This window comes from Ricinus communis, chromosome 4, assembly GCF_019578655.1.
Source record: "Ricinus communis isolate WT05 ecotype wild-type chromosome 4, ASM1957865v1, whole genome shotgun sequence".
Classification (NCBI taxonomy): Eukaryota; Viridiplantae; Streptophyta; class Magnoliopsida; order Malpighiales; family Euphorbiaceae; genus Ricinus; species Ricinus communis.
The window spans coordinates 4750755-4758260 of record NC_063259.1 but is presented as its reverse complement, the minus strand read 5'-3'; the positions used below and the strand labels follow the sequence as shown (position 1 = coordinate 4758260).

Sequence of the window (7506 nt, the reverse complement as noted above, 5' to 3'; positions counted from 1 at the left end):
TTCAAAATCTAATCATGTGATTCTAGCAAGAAGCATGGAAAAAACTTAAATTTAGCATGTAATCATAATATTTATCAGATTCAAAATCCTAACATACAGATTTAGATCTAAAACAGTACAATCAATAAAAACCACTCCCAAACATGTTCTAGATCAATAAAAGAATCACAAAATCAAGAAATAGATTGATGATAAAATGATTGAGTTTTTAGAAATCCTCATATTGTCCCCCTATTGAGCATATCCTTGAGTCTCATGAGTAGGTGAAGTTGATATAAAAATGGGTTAGGAATCCAAAGTGTTTTGTGGGCTTTTGTTTAGTTTTTAGAAATATGAACTTATTATCATTCTTTGCTAAAAGTTGTCATCCCAAAAATTGCCAACCTATTAATCTAGGGTTTCCTTTTCTATTTATATAGAAGATGGACGAAACCTTAGAGGCCATGATAATCATCCCTTTAGTTATCAATAATTCCAAAGAATTATTGATGATTAAAGGATTTAACAAAATTCTTTTTCTTAGTCAATAAATACAAATTGGGATAATTATCAATAAAAATTTATTTAATTATAAAAATAATTAAAAGCTAGATAATTATAAATTAAAACCTTTTAGAAAGTATATTTTAATAATTGTTGAAATTTAAAATCAGAAAAACACCGAAAAACAATATGAAAATCTGAGTTTTGGGCCAACCGGTACTGTGTAGAACCAGTCGGCTCGACATAGAGCCAATTGGCTGTATATAGAGTCGATTGACTCTTTGATTGGAAATTTTTGAAGTTCTTCTACAATTTATTTCCTACACTTAGTAATTTGACTGATTTTGACTTTAAAACTTTTTTTTGTCAATTTAGTCTAATATGATTTTAAAAAATAATATTTAGCTCAATTACTTATAACCCTAACTGAGATTTTAGCTTTTCTCAACTCTGTGAGACTCAGGAGGAACAATAAATTTCATCATCGGATTTTTTGTAATTTTTTTTTATATTTAGATTCGAAAAATAGGTCTTACAATCACACTTTAGATATCAGGTGTTAAAGATGATTATATATTGTCTTTGTGACAATACTTAGTATACACATGCTTTTAAGGCATATACTAGGTGGAGTTTTAGCCTATGCATGTAGGATAAGGCTTTGTGCTTTAGTACTACTAAATTAGACATTTGTCACGTCTAAGCTACTAGGGATCAATAGAGTACATTCTTGAGTGTATATTGAGTTTTAATTGTTTTTCGTTCTATTGTTTTAAATAACTTTGGAAATTATTATTTATGTTCCTTGATCCAATTTAGTTATAGACTTTTATTAATATTGGATACAAAAATGATACTTATCCTTTCTATAGATTTGAATGTTTAGAAGTATTTATTATTTAGTTTTATGATTTTTTATGATTTTATGTTATTTATTTATGCAGTTGATTACTTTATTAAATGTTTGTATATATGAATGTATATGTATCAAATGTGATAAAAAGTTTCCTTCTTATAATTTTTTATCTCTCATTAAGTTTATACTCATCCATTTTTCTTCATTCACCAGTGTTTTGCAGGATATCCAGGAGTTAGATTTGACTAAGAAGTTATAGTTTCGCATTGCTAGACTCCATGATCCAAGAAAGAGAAAATTAAAAAATTAGGTAGTTGGGCCTCAGTTTGGGTAGCATTGTTACATGAACATTCTTTTAAACACACTATATCCCTCCTTCGGACTTTCTTTACAGAGCTCAATCTTATAAGAGAAACTGGATATACCTCAAGGTAGCTAAATCTTACCTTGCAGCTTCCATTCATTTCTTATGACAATTGGTTTGGCCTTTTTACATTTAATCAGATCTATTTTAACCATAAGTTCCTCTTTAATAGCTTTTTTTTAGGTTTTTCAATTTTATATCAGGGTTGTTAGTTAGTCTTTTCATAAAATATTCTGCTAAGAAATTGGCTATGCATTCAGTGGATTCAAAACTTCCAAAACATCAATATTTATTAATGTAACGCCCCTGCCGGAATTGAACCTAACCATCTAATTTTCTAACTTCATTTTTCCAAACCATGGAGTTTAGCATCTCGAATCTGTAACTACTACCACTTCTATTATGATCCAACTCTTAGACATCCTGCATAATACATAAAAATAAAGGTGAGTAAAACCTCAATGAGAGGATAAACAAATAACAAAGAGAAATATATAAGGATTGAAATAAACCCGTATATTATTATACCATTTTTTAATATTTTTCTGCTAAAAAAAATATTACTATTATTCTGAATATAAATATTTGATAAAATAAATATTCTAGCTGGATAAATAAAATTTTATAAAACTAATTAAATAAAGAATCACTTCCATATATATTTGAAACTGCAAATCCTTTTCTATTCTGAAATCAATTAACTGCATAATATTGAATCCATCCGAAAAAATTTCCGCTATTAATTCAAATTTTGATATCATACCAAGGAAAAACATTAACAAATAAAATAAATAATTCAGTTGAAATCAACTAAATTACCCTATTGATCCCGGGCAACTTTGTGCGTAAATACATCTTACCTAGCAGCCCAAAGTGCAAATAACTAGTCATACGCATGTAGATAATAAGCTCTCAAAAGGCACCACCTAGCATACACCCCAAAGGCGAGATATGTATACTAAGCGCCATCCTAAAGATAGTATATTATGTTTACACCCGGCATCTAAGGTATAATCTCATAGGTCACATAGATGAGTGTATACTCATTTATTCAGCTATGTAAAATCAATAATCATATATATATAATAAAACTAAAATACCATTCTCCATTCCCAATCTCTATAGAAAATATCAAGTTTCTAAATTGCCTTTAAAACACATATTTCGATAGTAATATTCCAACAAATCATAAGAAAATAATGTAAATAATATATTATTAAAAAATATTTTGTTATAAGTTTATTCACTCACCTGGCATACAGGACTCAACCGGCTGAACCTTCACTAAATTTTCTACTAACATTTCTCTTCAAACAACTTTCAAACACTTAATTCTATAAATAATATATAAAAACAATATTTAGAAATAAATTTAAATTCTACCTTCTAATAATCCTTAACTAATCTCTAATTTCTAATATCTAATATCTACTTCTAATACTATTTTTATATAATCCTATTAATTATTTTCTTATTCTAATCAATTTTACTGAAAATTTGGCAGCACTTCCCCTATTGCAACATATGATTTATATATATATATATATAACTCATCTGTTAAATATAACCCAATTAAAATCACAATATAAAATCACAATACAATAAGTCATGTAAGAGCTCATATTAAATTCTTTGCACCACCTGAGAGTTTTATTTCACCTAGCTAATTATAATTTGTAATTTAGCAGTTAACGAATCATAATGTTACTAAACTTGCATATAAAAAAGACAATTAGAGAGGAAAAAAAATACAAGAAGGGCCAATAGAAAGTCACCATAAGAATGCAACACTAACATTTTTATTTTCTTTTATTCATTTGGGTTTCATTAATACATTTCAAACCATATTAATATAAACATTTTCTAAGTCTATATGATGCTCACTCCTAAAATTATGTTCATGCTTATTAAAATGCATGAGCCTTATTATTGATATTGGCTAAGATTCAATACAGCAAGTTAGAATTGATGCATATGAAAAGAAATGCATATTCATGGTTTTTATGATAAAGAAAGAATCATTTCTAATAATTATATCTATTAAACAAATCACCACTTAAGGATGAACGACGTAATGATCTGATAGGGCATTTTTATTACTTCTCCTTAACTAGCTTTAATGTCTTATATTCTATATTTTTTTCTTTAAATTCATTTAAAACAAATACTCTTGCATTTAACTACAAGTAATACCATACTAACTCAAAGTCTAAATCATTTTACATAAAATTAATATGATTGGCCACTTTCTAATATCCATAAGTAAGGTCACGGCAGGTTATCTAGCTAATTATTTAAAAGTTTTGGTCATGAGTTTATTATTATTAAAATGATATAGTTTGAAAATAAATTAACACCCAATTTAAGCCAACAACCTAACAACCCAGCACAATCATCTAATTCCTACATGAATAGATCTAGTTCTCACCCATTTTAAAGATGAGGCAAAAATCAAAAATTAAAGAACCTATTTTTACTTACCTTAAACCTAATTTAATTTAACAATCAATTAAGACTGAGAGGATGAGAAAGTTTTAGGTTCAAAAGCTTATGTAAGGGAGCTGGTTGGAAAGCTTGCCATAGTTGATAATGTTGTCGGAGCTGGTGACATCAAAAGAGAAGAATGACAGCAGCTCGCCATGATTCCTAAAAATTCCTCTCTTTGGAACATTGAAGATGGGCAAAATGTTGGGTAGCTAAGATCAAATTAAGTATAGATGATCATTTGGATGACTTATTCTTACAAGAACATACCCGTAATAGGCTAGAAAATTGGTGGAGAAGGTTGTCCTAAAAAAGCTCCTTAGTTACTGTCAAAAGCTAATAATTTAGGCCAAAAGTCTTTGAATGAACGAGAACTACTCACTTGGCTTGATATTTCATTTCATTATTATTTTTTTTTCCTTTCTTTTTATTTTTTTTGAAACTAGAACCTTCTATAATTACTCCCATACCTAACCTCATTAAAGTCCAAACTTCACTTACTCATTATCTCATTATTTTAATCTCACCCATCTTAACTATTAATTTAGTTCCATTATTTAATTTAATCAATCAAATATATTAAAATTTAAATACTTATATTATTACTATCATGTGACACTATACATACTAAAATTAAATCTTTTATTAGGTCCTATAGCTTTAATCATTTTTCTTATAATAATAAGCCTCTAAAAATACAATTCATATACGAAAAGAAATTAATAATCTTAAATTAAGTAAATAAAATTATAAAATCACTTAATTAAAATAATATCAATGTCGCTACTATTTTACCTCTAATTTATAAACTAATTTTTTTAATTGAAGTCTAAATATATGCATTTAATTATATATATTCAAATTTAAAAATTATAGAGTGTGACGATTATAAAAAGGTAATTCATATTTTATATAAATCATTTAATTAATTATTTAAAAATTAAAAAATTAAAAATAATTTAATAGATCCTTCTATTATTATTATTATTATTATTTTATCTAGCATTAAAATCCTAATTATTATTATTATTATTATTATTATTATTATTATTATTATTATTATTATTTTTATTAATCCTTAACTACGGGTGTTAAAATTAATGAGTGTCTTCATAGCTAGTCTATGGTTTTTTCCATCTTTAGACATTAAAACCACAAAGAGACAACCTATTTCTGTTATACAATTGGACTTAATCCTACGTGGTTCATTAAGTTTAATATAAAGTTTTATGCATCCCTAACCTCTTTAACATTAGCAAAGGTTATAACCGATGAGAAAAAGAGTCTGTCATCATCCTTCTCAAATCTCACTCTCTTATTGAGGCGTAATTCTAATCACTTTCACTATACTCTTCGTCTTCCTCCTCTTGACCTGCTCATTTCTATCATTATTAACACAGCTACATTATGTACCTATCTTAATGTTTCAGCCTATTCCATAATTATTTACCCCTCCACAGTTCATCCCCTCATGCAAACTATAAGTTCATTAAATTCTTCACTTGCATCAACACCTACCCCACCTCAACCTGCATTATCTCATGTTATACCTTGAGTATCATTGAATCCATGACCTATATATGCCTCATCAGCTCCCTATCCCCCAATATCATCATGCACAAGTCCTTATATAGTAAGAAACTAAAGTAAATATTTAGGAACATCTACAGTATGACTAGCATAAATGTTAATCTTAATTATCCAAAAATACTTCCTAATGTAATTCAATATTTTCTTAAAAACTTCATCATCTTTAACTAAAAACAATTCATCAGATCCTTACTAGGTGTAAGTATGAAAATGTACAACACATAATGAAACTCTAATATCTCTATATATGTATCTCTAATTTCTTAATAAGTCAAATAATCAACATCAAAATCCTTTCTTCTATATACATCTCCATCCATATATTCAAATTTTGGTTTATAACCCATTCATTACCATAATTAAAATGTAAGTCAATAATACCATCATTCATTACTACACATTTACAATATATGCACAAAATTACTTATAAATCAAGCTAAAATAAAAAGTTTACATGTAATAATAACATGAATTACCATTGTTATCATAGAGTTTTCAAGCATAATGAATAAAGTATTAAGTGTTATCATAAACTTCCAAGAACAAAGACAAAATAAAGCACTAAAAGAACATCAATCACAACTTTTTGAACCTTAAGCATTATTCTATTCCAAGTTCAACTAATATTAGCGAACCCAATTGGTAACTTGGTCAAAGAACTTAGCTATCAATGAAGATCTTAAGGTTTGACCTGAGCTCCGGAGTATTTGCAAATAAAGGTTAGAAAGCACTGTACGGGATTGTCTGGCCACTTAATCTGATGGCTAAGTTAGTAAAGGTATGAGGTTGTAAGAGTGTATTGATTATAAAGGAATAATATACCTAACGGATTGTGCCATAGGCCCTTATATAAGGGCTGAAAGTCTTCTAGTCCTTTGAGGAGTAAGACTATATGAATGTAAAGTCTCCTAATTGTTAACACTCGATTCTTACTCCTCGATTTTGGCCATGTGATGATCACCAAGACACTACTTTGGCTCATAAGTAAACATAGGGAGTTTTAAAAATTTTAGAATGGACTTGGGACGTGTAAGAACCTTGAAGATACCCTTTCAAATGGTGGCCAAGTTCGAACGAAGGAAATACGAGGTTTCAACAACCCTAAGGATGTACATGCTTAAGGTAAGTATGTATGTACTAAGCCTATAGCCATACACACTTAAGGATGCTTAAGCCACATGTACTTAGGTTAAGAACGTACGTACTTACTCTAAGTCCATGAGTGCGTAACCCTAAAAGCATACGCACTTAGTATGTACATCCATACTAAGGCAAATGAATAATGCTAATCAATACGTGTTTAGGCCTAAGCGTATCTATACTTGTTAAATGCGCTCATACTGAGGGAAATGAACAGTGCCTAAGTATATGTACGAAGCAAAATAATGATGATTTGAGGCGGTAACTAATTATCGCACGCCAAGACGCAGCAAACTTGTTTGATGTCTCTAAAGAGCAGAAAAAAAGGGCAAACAAGGAAGGGATATCAGCTTTAATTAATGATAATAGACATTTTAGGCGGTGGACAGTTGAAGAAAGAGAAAATGAGTTCTAGTGATATAGGGGAAAAAGACAAGAGAGGGGAGGAGGGACTTCTTCTTCTTCTTCTAGGCGAGGAACAAAACATACAGAGGTAGAGGGATCATCTTTGAAAGAGAGACAAAGAGAGAAAGCACATAGAGCAAGGGAAGAGCAAAAGAAAAGGAGAGAAGGCAGAGAGAAAATAGAC

At 28.9% G+C, this 7506-nt stretch overlaps 1 long non-coding RNA gene across 1 annotated transcript; it reads right to left on the bottom strand.

The window, feature by feature from the left end:
* Window positions 1-1934: 1934 nt before the first annotated feature.
* LOC125369743 lies at window positions 1935-4830 on the bottom strand. Its single transcript, XR_007215444.1, has 2 exons — window positions 4185-4830; window positions 1935-2126 (listed from the first exon to the last, which is right to left on the bottom strand). It is a non-coding gene; the product is annotated as an uncharacterized LOC125369743 (long non-coding RNA).
* Between the last annotated feature and the right edge of the window lie 2676 nt (window positions 4831-7506).